Below are 11,138 nucleotides of genomic sequence, written 5' to 3' on the forward strand. Positions count from 1 at the left end.
AGTCTTTCCTGTCTGTTCATTTCCCCAAAGACTGAGAAGGATTTGCTTCATATGGAAAATATTTTACGGGAGGCTTAGTTACAATATGATTCAACATCCTTTTATTATATCCACTTTGGAAGCATATAGAAACAAAGCAGTGAATAAAATCCTACAAAGCATTATAGGCTTGGCTTTTTGATAATACCCAAATGTAGTTCTTCAATATACTGCTCTTAATTTCATTTCATTTCAATAAGATTGCTTTCTAATTAGTGTTCTGTAAAAAAGGATTTTGAAGGCTAGGTGTCAGGGACTGGGCAAAGGAAGAATGGTGGAGACCGCCTCCCCAGCCTGACCCTTCCAGAGAAGAGGAAGACAGTTCAGAATTACAAAAGGGGTCTTTTGCATTTCTTCAGTTTTTCTTTTCCTTCCAGACTTTCTCCTACGGAACTGTCCTGCCCTCTCTTTCTTCTGGACCTCTCCCTTGTCCAAGGATCTTTTTCTTTGTCCTAGGTCCTAGGACAGGCTTCCTCAACCTGAGCCCTCCAGATGTTTTCAGACTACAATTCCCAGCATCCCTGACCACTGGTCCTGCTAGCTAGGGATCATGGGAGTTGTAGGCCAAAAACATCTGGAGGGCCGAGGTTGAGGATGCCTGTCCTAGGACCTTCTTGGGTGCTTTCTCTGAGCCTCCTTTCCTGTTTCTTCTATTCAGAGGCAAGTCACCATGAATGCCACCCTTGTTCTCTTATGATGGCAATGGTGCCTACCTGAGAGGTGCTGGGACTGAGTTCTGGTGAGTTCTAGCTGGGAAAAAATCCCTGAGTTTCCTACCTCTTTAGGATTAGTGCACCTCAGCCAATGGCAGATAGAAACCCTGTGTGCCTGCACTTCCCTTCTGTTGTTTTGGACTAATACTCTCATCGGATGAGAGGAGATATGATAGACATCTTCAAATAACTAAATAATTGTCACACAAAAATAGAGCAAGTTTGTTTTCTCCTGCTCCAGAGGGTAGCACCCAAACCAGTGAAAGGAGATTCTGACCAAACATCAGGCAGAACCTTCTGTCAGTAAGAGCTGTTTGATAGCAGAACAGATTCCCACAAGAGGTGGTGCACTCTCCTTACTTAGAGGTTTTTAAGCAGAGGTTGGTTGGATGGATGGATGTTTTAGTTGAGATTCCTGCATTGCAGGTGGTGAGGTTAGATGGCCCTTGGGTTCCCTTCCAACTCTCCAGTTCTTTGATTCTATGATTCTGCCAGCATGGCCGTGGTCAGAGATGAAAAACAACTAAAGGGCACCAGGTTGGCTACTCCTGCTCTATGATACATGGAGAACGAAGCCAATCACTACTAATAACAATTACAACATCCCTTAGCACTTTGCAAAGTAAACGGTTCCCTCCTCCCAGAACTTAAGAGTTGCAAGCAATCATTTCCTTCCTAAAAAGTGATTTCCCATCACTTATTTTTATCAGTATTGTATCTAAAAAAGAAATTCTCCCTTGATTTTCTCACTTTGGCACACAGCTTTTACCAACTGCAGACGTTTCCAGGAAATGGTCTATATCAATCAATAACACTTTTATTTTGAGTTCAGATGTCTGGTAAACCACTAAGGGCTACAATCAAATTCTTTTCTTCCTGTAGTTCGCCTTCTCGCCTTCTGTTTGTATATGTCAGTGAACAGGACTATGCACCAATAGGTAATAATTTTCTCATCATAGTGATTTAAGCAATTCAAGGAAAGAGCTGGGAAAGCATGCTTCCAGATGCTATTCTGAAAGTCACCATTTCACTTCTGCAATGTTTTCAAAGTACCTGGAGGCTTTCATTTCTAAACTGAAGCAATAGGATGAATTGCACAAGCACATCAGTCTACCCAAGGATCTTTTTAATGCTCTGGTTCTTAGGAACATTTGATATTGGAAGCAGACTTAAGTATGGATTAGAACAGCATCATCTATGACCTGCCAGGCTGAATGGATCCTATGGTCAGGTACTTGACAGTTTCCCTGCTTTTGTGAAGTCATGCAGAAGGTTTATCAAACCCGTGGAGAACCCATCAGCCGGCCTGCTGGGCTGTGTTTAGCTCAATGAGTCACAAGTTCTGCAGGCCTAGATGTAGATGCATTTGAGCACTGGAACCCTAGCAGGACACTTTTGGTTTATAGAAAAAAGGGGGAGGGGGGTTCAAAAGATATGCTCCCATCTGGCACTTCTCAGGACTGGTTTTTTCAGAAAAGAACAACCATTTCCTGCACTGTCTTCATGTACCACAAAATGGCAGGTTTTTGTGTCAAGTTTCCCTTTTCAAAATGAGTGACACCACTACTTGCCTCATGAAATATTTATTAATTTTTTTGAAATATAACAGTAAAAAGGAAAAAGGAAAAAGGAAAATACAAAATAAAAAGAGGTAAAAACATATATTTTTTCTTTTACTTATTTTCTTTTAGCGTATTTCCCGGACCTCCTCATACCTCCCTTTTATGTATTCCACTTCAATTTAATGGTTCAGCAAATCCTTACCATTAGATTTTAACCCATTTATAACCCTTTTTTCATATTCTCTTAAATCATTACAGCTGGAAACCCCTTAGTTGCTATCCAACATCATTCTATCATTCATTAATTTTACAATATTTCTGTAGATAGTCTTTAAATTTCTTCCAGTCTTCTTCCACCGACTCTTCTCCCTGGTCTCAGATTCTGCCAGTCATTTCTGCCAATTCCATATAGTCCATCACCTTCATCTGCCATTCTTCCAAAGTGGGTAGATCTTGTGTCTTCCAATACTTTGCAATAAGTATTCTTGCTGCTGTTGTGGCGTACATAAAGAAAGTTCTGTCCTTCTTTGGCACCAATTGGCCGACAATGCCCAGAAGAAAGGCCTCTGGTTTCTTCAAAAGGTATTCTTAAATACCTTTTTCAGTTCATTATATATCATCTCCCAGAAGGCCTTAATCCTTGGGCAAGTCCACCAAAGGTGAAAGCATGTACCCTCAGTTTCTTTACATTTCCAACATTTATTATCGGGCAAATGGTAGATTTTTGCAAGCTTGACTGGTGTCATGTACCACCTGTATACCATTTTCATAATATTCTCTCTTAAGGCATTACTGCCGTAAACTTCATACCTGTGGTCCATAACTGTTCCCAGTCAGCAAACATAATATTATATCCAACATCTTGTGCCCATTTAATCATAGCAGATTTCACCGTTTCATCCTTGACGCAATTACGTTGAATGTTTTCCTGCCCCTGGCTTCAGCAGCCAATGACGTAGGGCAGGGCCAGGAAAGATGGACAATATGACTTATTTAAATTCCACCCTTCTATTATTATTTTGACCTCTTAGTTGCTTATTGCAAAAAAGCCTCTAAGCAACTACTTACATAAATGTTAAAAGAAAAAAAAAAACGCATTAGATATTAAACTGTGATTTCTATAAAACAGCTCCAGTAACCCTTAAACAAACCCAGCAGAAATAAGCTTTCCCATGATAGATTTAAAATGTATTGTTACATGCTACTCTAATGCATGAGTGGCAAGAGACTCCAGAGGCGTCTGTGTTTTCCCAGGGCATCATTTCCTTGGAATGATGAGAGACTGTGGTGTCTTTAGGACATATGGTTTTATTTACACACATATACAACCTAAGGATCAGATGGAGGGGCTCATGGCATTGGCACCCCAACAGATCTTGCTTGTGCATTAGGTTTTTGAAGAAACCCCAAAGCAGCTATTGGATGTGAGAAACAGTCTAGGTAAGTGGAATGACGAAACACTGGTTGTTGTGCTAGAACTAAATCTGCAGGGCCTGATTCAGTAAATAACATCCAGCTCCTCTCCCATCTAGCTTTTTGAACAGTAACCACTTGGGAGCAGAGGCAAAAGCTCCCCCAGTGTGCTAAGTACTATCTTCCAGGAACATGTGCAGCAACCCTTTATAAACTGAAGCCATACAGGCCTTTCTCGAGGCACTTAAATGCTTTGTGTCTCTATAAATAGGAATAACACTTGGCAAATGAGTTGGAAGAAGTATCTTAAACAAGCTGAAAGACGCATAAGGGTGAAGAGTGGTTTTGAACTGTGTTGCCTCTCTCTGGAGAAATCAGAGTGAATGACTGGGTAAGAACAATAGAACTGACTTGCAGGAGATTAAGTCACAGGGTCACTCGGTTTTATTCTATTCACTCTCTCAAAGAGAATACAGGAGACACGACCCATTGATGCTCAAGAAAGAAAATAAGTGTTTTTTTAAGGTGAGTGTTTCTCAGGTACATGAGAGCTTGCCTAGTGAAATGCTATGAATCTGGAAGCTCCTGGATTACATCTCACATCCACCTTCAATTCACTGGTAAAAGTTCCCCATGTGAGAATTTGCGGTCCAGCTGAAAAGGCTTCCATATGCCTAGGGCTGTAATTAGATCATGCATAGCAAGTGTTCTGAACACTCTGAAAGTGCTACATAGACATTCTTGCTGTGGCGTAGCATGGCAGGTCCACTAAGTGGCAGGGGTACAGGCTTGCCCGCGTCATGTGACGTGCCTCGCCCCTGCCCAGCGTGCGAGCACTCATACGCTGAGCCGGGCTGCATGGGTGTCCTGGAGGTGGAGAGGGGACAGGAGAAGGAGGTGCTCGGCATTCTCTTTATGGCACTGGGCAGGGCGGGAGGAGCACGGCCTCTGGGCTTAGCCCCCTCCCCACAGCATGTGCCAAGCAGGGGCAGGACACACAGAGGGCGAGCTTCACCCTTACTTGCTCCAGCCACCACCCCCCAGGCTCCCGGGGTGCCTGAAGGGTCCCAGCGGTGCTGGGGGGTGTTGGCCCCCTCAATATGGGGGGGGGAGGCTGGAGTTCCTGCCTCAAAATATTGAGAGGGCTGAAGCGCCTTCTGCCCCTGCTAAGTGGATTGCTGAGGATAATCTCAGTAATGGGCTTTCTATGAGCTGCCTATGAGGGATGCTCCTCCTCTTACAATACTGACACCGTCACAGCTCTACATTAAGTTTACATAGATAAGTCAGCGGTGGGAAACCTTCAGTCCTGTAGCCCAGGCTTCCTCAGCCTCGGCCCTCCAGCTGTTTTTGGCATACAACTCCCATGAACCTTAGCTAGCAGGACCAGTGGTCAGGGATGATGGGAATTGTAGTCTTGAGGTTGAGGAAGCCTGCTATAGCCCTATTTAGGCCTGAAAGAGATACTAATTTGGCTCCAGAGGCCATTTTCCTGAAGCCACGCCCATTCACCCTATGCCTGACATCATATGTGATGTCATGCAGCTGAAAAGCAACTGAGTTCCCTTACCTTTTTAAAATTAAATAATTTATATTGTTTTTTTTGGGGGGGGCTGGAACAGATAAACAACCAATGCCCAAGCCAAAAATCCACCTATATCTGGAATCATAGAATCAGAGTTGGAAGGGACCCTGAGGATCATCTAGTCCAACCCCCTGAAATGGAGGCATATGCTGTTGTCCCATATGGGAGTCAAACCTGCAACCTTGGGGTCATCAGCACCATGCTCTAGACAACAATAAGGTGGTGTTTAGCATCAGGCTTATTCAGGGAACAATTCATAGCATTGAAATAGGAGATTGAAGTAGAAACATTAAAGAAACTACCAGGTATCTGAACATAAATTTGTTGGATCATTGTCAACAATGGCAATATGCAGCAGCAATTGTCCAGCCTTTCAAGAGTCTCCCTATATAGTGGCAATAAGATAATTAACTACAGACATCTACAAGAACATGCAAACCACAATATTGTCTCTCAGTACAAGAAAGCTTAAGACCCATATCCAATATAAATCATCCTTAATACTGGTGTCCAATGCAACTTTATGCCCCCCCCCGCCCTAGAAAATGAAATTAAAATCAAAACTCAGTTCCATTTCTTCCATTCTATTTACCAAGACTATGTGGATGGCTATGATATCACCACAACCTCTGCCATAGAAATGGTTGCCTGTTTTCTCATTTACCTGAAGAAACATATTCAATATGGCACTGAACAAGAGCAATTAATAGTTCTGCCATCCATGGATTTCCCTTTGAATTCATCTAACTGGATGCAGCATCATGTGGCAATAATGAATAACATTTTAAGTGGTTTGTGAAGGAGAATTTTATGTGGGTCAGTCCTGTACCTACTGCCAATTTCTTTGAATGATCTCATTTTCTAGAGTTATTAGACATATATTAATCTCTCTGGCATTCAGGATTTAACAGATTTCTAGTCGAAATCTCCTTTGTAAACTTTTTAAAGCCCTTGAAGAGAAGACTCTATTGATCATTTTACAGTATTGCCCTTTCCCACAGATTATCCAGCTCTACATATCCACATCTCTTTATATAGAAAGATAGAGTGGCCAAAAATTACACTGTACTCAATCCATAATTACATTAATTTCTACTACTGAATCTGCCATTTCCCCCATTGTCATATAAGCATGTAGATCTAATTTTTACAGGGGCCTTTTCACCAAGATATCTTTCTTGGGTAATCAAAGTATTTTTAGAACTCCTCCCTGTATATACAAGCTCAGCCCTCCCCCTCCATATGCATTACTATACACTTTTATGGAACATGACTTGCCAATATGTTGTCCATTCTTTCTTTCACGAAAGGCTTGGTTTTCCACCATCCTGAATAATTTGGTGGAATCTGAAACACCGCTGCCCAACCCAAATGTTAGATCATTTGTGAACAAGTTAAATAGAACTGGTACCCCCTAAAATGCCATTTATCCAGGCTACGTCTTTCACAGGTAAGAATTTTGCATATTCAGTGACTAACTCGTAACCTGATTTGGTTTTTATTTGATTTTTGGTCCAGTGCCTCTTGCTCTAGGGACAACAAATGGTTCACATGTTGATCAATGCAGTTAATTCCATAAGAATGCCCAAATCTGACTACTATCCTAGCAAACAAGTTAAGGGATAAAATATGATTCCAAGAACATACCACATACAGTACAGAGAAATGTTCAATATAAAAGTTAGTTAATGTTTATTTTGTCTAAGCAATGTCTTTCCATGTCCCAAAATATTCATGCTAAAAATACTTCACTATCTTACTTGGGTTTGGTGATTATATATTCATTATTTTTTGTGCATAACTCAAGGTATTGAAGTGATGAGATACAATTAAAATATGCAGTACATTCATATGCTCCCTAGATTAATACATGTGGTATTTGATACTACATATTTTAGAAGTTTTAATATAATTCCAGAGAATACCAGCTATGGAAGGCAGCATTTCTGAAAATTGTGATCCCACAGCAAAAGCCATTCATGATTCCAAGGACAATATTATGCATCTAGGAGCGAGAGGATCTGAAGCAATAATATCCATTCAATTCACAAAGGGCCTGAATAGACAGAGTAAAATTACTCAGTTGTGAATCGGAAGCCCTCAGGGGGACTATGTTTTAGCAGGAGAACCACAGAGTGAACATCAAGAGAAAATGACTTTGCATCAACTTACTTACTTACTTTGCCAAACCTTTATTAGGCATTACAAATATAGGCCATCATAAAACATCCGTATATAAAATTTTGAAATATATACAAATAAACAGCCATGTAAAAATATGTAATAATGAGGATTTTCATTAACCACTCTAAGAGATACTGTTGATAAAAGCTCAGCCACCCTTGCAGTTACTTCTGGGTTAATATCAGACAGATAGAATCTAATATTTTCATTGTGCCGTGATGTTGGACTACCCAAAAAGGGGGATAGCACGCATTTGTGTAGCTGATTGTACAATGGACAGTAGAAAAGAATATGTTCTACTGTCTGGCACATTCAAAGAATGTCTGCAATGCCTATTGTTTCTGGGGATGTTTTGCCCTTGACAAAAGCTGAAGGGAAAACGTTCAGACGTTCAGTCGGGCTAACCAAGGCTGGAATTACTGATTTTGAACTATACGTGACCCTGTTATCTGTTGTATTTAAACCATAGAACTTGGGGGAGCAAATTTTATTTATAGCTACTCAATTTTTTGTTTTTCAATGTCCCTTAATCTGGTTAGAATATTACAATAAATATATTGCTCACTTGAATTATACAAGAGTTGCAAGTCAATACTAATAGATCTGATTTTGCTATGTAAGAGTTGGAACCATTTGGATTGATAATAAGAGCCTTTAAGTAAGTCAGAGAGCAGACTTAAAGGTTGGCAACAGAAATGGCAACGTAATCACTATTTTATTGTGCTGGCCCAATATCCCATCGTGTGTATACCTAGTTCTGCACATATTGTTTCATACTTGATTGTGCTTGGGAGCCCCAGGATACGTCTCAGGATACTTGAGTGCATCTTATCTAAATCACTGTTATATGCTTGTGTCCATATTGGGATCCCAAAATGTAGCTGGGATGACGCTTTAGCTTTAAAAATTTGAATGGCAGCTGGTATAAATTGGTTACCTTTCAGAAAATGAATGCGAGCTACTGCTGAGGACGCACACTTGGCCTGTTGGATAGCACTCTAGTGATGGTTTGACCAACCTGAGTCAGCAATATTTTAGGAAAATTGCCAAGGGTAAGATGGTATTATACAAGGGAAACTGTAAAAATGGGACATGCAGCCTTTACACAATCCTGTAATAAAGAAGAAGAAGAAGAAGAGTTTGGATTTGATATCCCGCCTTTCACTCCCTTTAAGGAGTCTCAAAGTGGCTAACAATCTCCTTTCCCTTCCTCCCCCACAACAAACACTCTGTGAGGTGAGTGGGGCTGAGAGACTTCAAAGAAGTGTGACAGGCCCAAGGTCACCCAGCAGCTGCATGTGGAGGAGCGGAGACGCGAACCCGGTTACCCAGATTACGTGACTACCGCTCTTAACCACTACACCACACTGGCTCCAAATTGGGAAGATGTTTATGATCCTCCCCATGCCTGAAAACCCAGCACAATTATGATTCCCATTTACAAGGAGGAATATAAAGGTGTTCAGTTGAACATGGCGCTGTGGGTAAAAGCCTCAGCGCCTAGGGCTTGCCGATCGAAAGGTCGGCGGTTCGAATCCCCGCGGCGGGGTGCGCTCCCGCTGCTCGGTCCCAGCGCCTGCCAACCTAGCAGTTTGAAAGCACCCCCGGGAAGGTAAACGGCGTTCCGTGTGCTGCGCTGGCTCGCCAGATGCAGCTTTGTCACGCTGGCCACGTGACCCGGAAGTGTCTCCGGACAGCGCTGGCCCCCGGCCTATAGATGTGAGATGGGCACACAAACCCCAGAGTCTGTCAAGACTGGCCCGCTCGGGCAGGGGTACCTTTACCTTTACCTTTACATTTCCCCTTCAGGCCTTCCTGCTGAAATTGAGGTCAGGCATGGATATTGGTTGTGGTGCTGGCATGTGCATCCACTTTCAGTTCCCTCTTCAGGCATAACACATGAACAGGGCTGCAGGTCACAGCCATGGTTACATATGGCCACAACGGGTTGAGTTAAGGACAGCTGCCATGGTAGAATTTCAACCTTTAGACTTTTCCATTTTAGTTGCTTTTTTCAGTCTTCAATCACCCCTGAGGGATTCATTTTCCATGCAACGATGCATAAAGTTATAAATCAGAAACATTTTTGGCATTAATAGGCACCGTCACATTTTTTAGTTGCTGATCCCTCCATTGTTTTTAATAGCTTTTCAAATGCTTTGGGAACAAAGGGTGCAATCTCTCACTTTTTGAAAAATCTCAGTAATACCCCCCCAAAAGAAAAACCCCACCAAAATGGTCAAATTCACTTCTTACTGTAAACCACCATCTTCTCATTCACGTGTCAGCTGTCCTGATGTCCTGGAAGGAAGACACACGTCAAGAAGTTAGAAAAGAAATATATTGTCTTTCTCAAACAAGTATAGAACAGTAACAGGAAATACCTGACATATTACCAAGTCCAGTGAAACCTAGTGAATAACATTACTCTCCATATAGCTGGTACAAAACTATGATGAGAACAGTTTGTTGCTGTTGTTGTTTCACACTTTCAAATAATGTTTTATTTATTTTTATCTTTTCTAAAAAAGAAGGAAGTTTGCCCTCCCAAAGCATCCTTCCTATGTTCCCGAGACAGACCTCCTCATGTGAACACCACAGCAATTTGATGTCACATCATTCCCCATGGGCATTTCTTGGAGTGGAACAAATGGCTGCCCCCATTTGCCAATGAGCAGAGCTCTCTCTCCGCGCCCCCGGGAATGCCTCTGGGAATGATATTACAACATGATGCAGGGCTGTTCTCTTGTGGAATTCTGTCCCAGGGAAGCAGATGGGCTGCTAAGAACAGCAAAGCTCCCATTTGAAGTGGCATCAAGATTTTTTTTTCCAGAAAAAAAAATTCTGCCATTTCATATTTTGCCCAGATTTAGTTTTACTTGTCAGAGCAAGATAAATACAAACCAATTCTTTTGCATTTAGGTGTTCACAATTTTCATATGTCTGAGGGATGAATCATTGGTGCATTTAAGATGTCTGTAGGCACATGGAGGCAGTTTCCACCCCAGCCTTGCACAGATGATACCATGACTGCATGATCCATCAATAGCAAAAAACAGCTGCATCTAGCAAGGCAGCCATTGGTTGCAATTGCTTCTACCTGCCCAATCCCATATGGTATAAGTTTTGCGTAGGCCAACCACACACAAAGAACTTAACAGCATGTTAAAGATCAATGTGAGCTGTGTGCAGTCGTAAGAGTAGATGTTACCAGATGCACCCTGGAAGTAACTGCAAAGGCAGTGGCAACAAGCACAGCACTGCAAATAACACAGAAATAAGATTTAAGACTTAGTTCATGCACATGCTCCAACATCAACATTATTTTCATAGTGGAGCAGCAGGAATGTGCCTCTCTCATTGAACCAATAAATAATGTAGAGTGCGAAGCCGCACATGTGCCCACGTGGCACAATCTTTCTCCCCTTTGTAAGGAGAAATAATTGTACAAACCAGGTTGTTACGTAGAGCATCGAGCATAGCACAGTCAACCAGAGAATAGAGAAAGGAGCACATGCACACGCCTCTACTCACTGGCCTGTGATAAGTAGACCGTCAGGTCAGAATTGCTCCTCCTTCTGTTCTGGTTCTGTGATGCATTAAATATCTGTAGACAGTAATTCCTTACAGGACAAATCCCAT

The 11,138-nt window shown here is 41.9% G+C and overlaps 1 long non-coding RNA gene across 1 annotated transcript; it reads right to left on the minus strand.

The window, feature by feature from the left end:
* Positions 1-7,488: 7,488 nt before the first annotated feature.
* On the minus strand, positions 7,489-8,971 carry LOC309531252. The gene is made up of 2 exons (XR_014219174.1): positions 8,865-8,971; positions 7,489-8,607 (listed from the first exon to the last, which is right to left on the minus strand). It is a non-coding gene; the product is annotated as an uncharacterized lncRNA (long non-coding RNA).
* Positions 8,972-11,138: the final 2,167 nt, after the last annotated feature.

This window comes from Podarcis vaucheri (genome assembly GCF_965113315.1).
Source record: "Podarcis vaucheri genome assembly, chromosome: 4".
NCBI classification, from domain to species: domain Eukaryota; kingdom Metazoa; phylum Chordata; class Lepidosauria; order Squamata; family Lacertidae; genus Podarcis; species Podarcis vaucheri.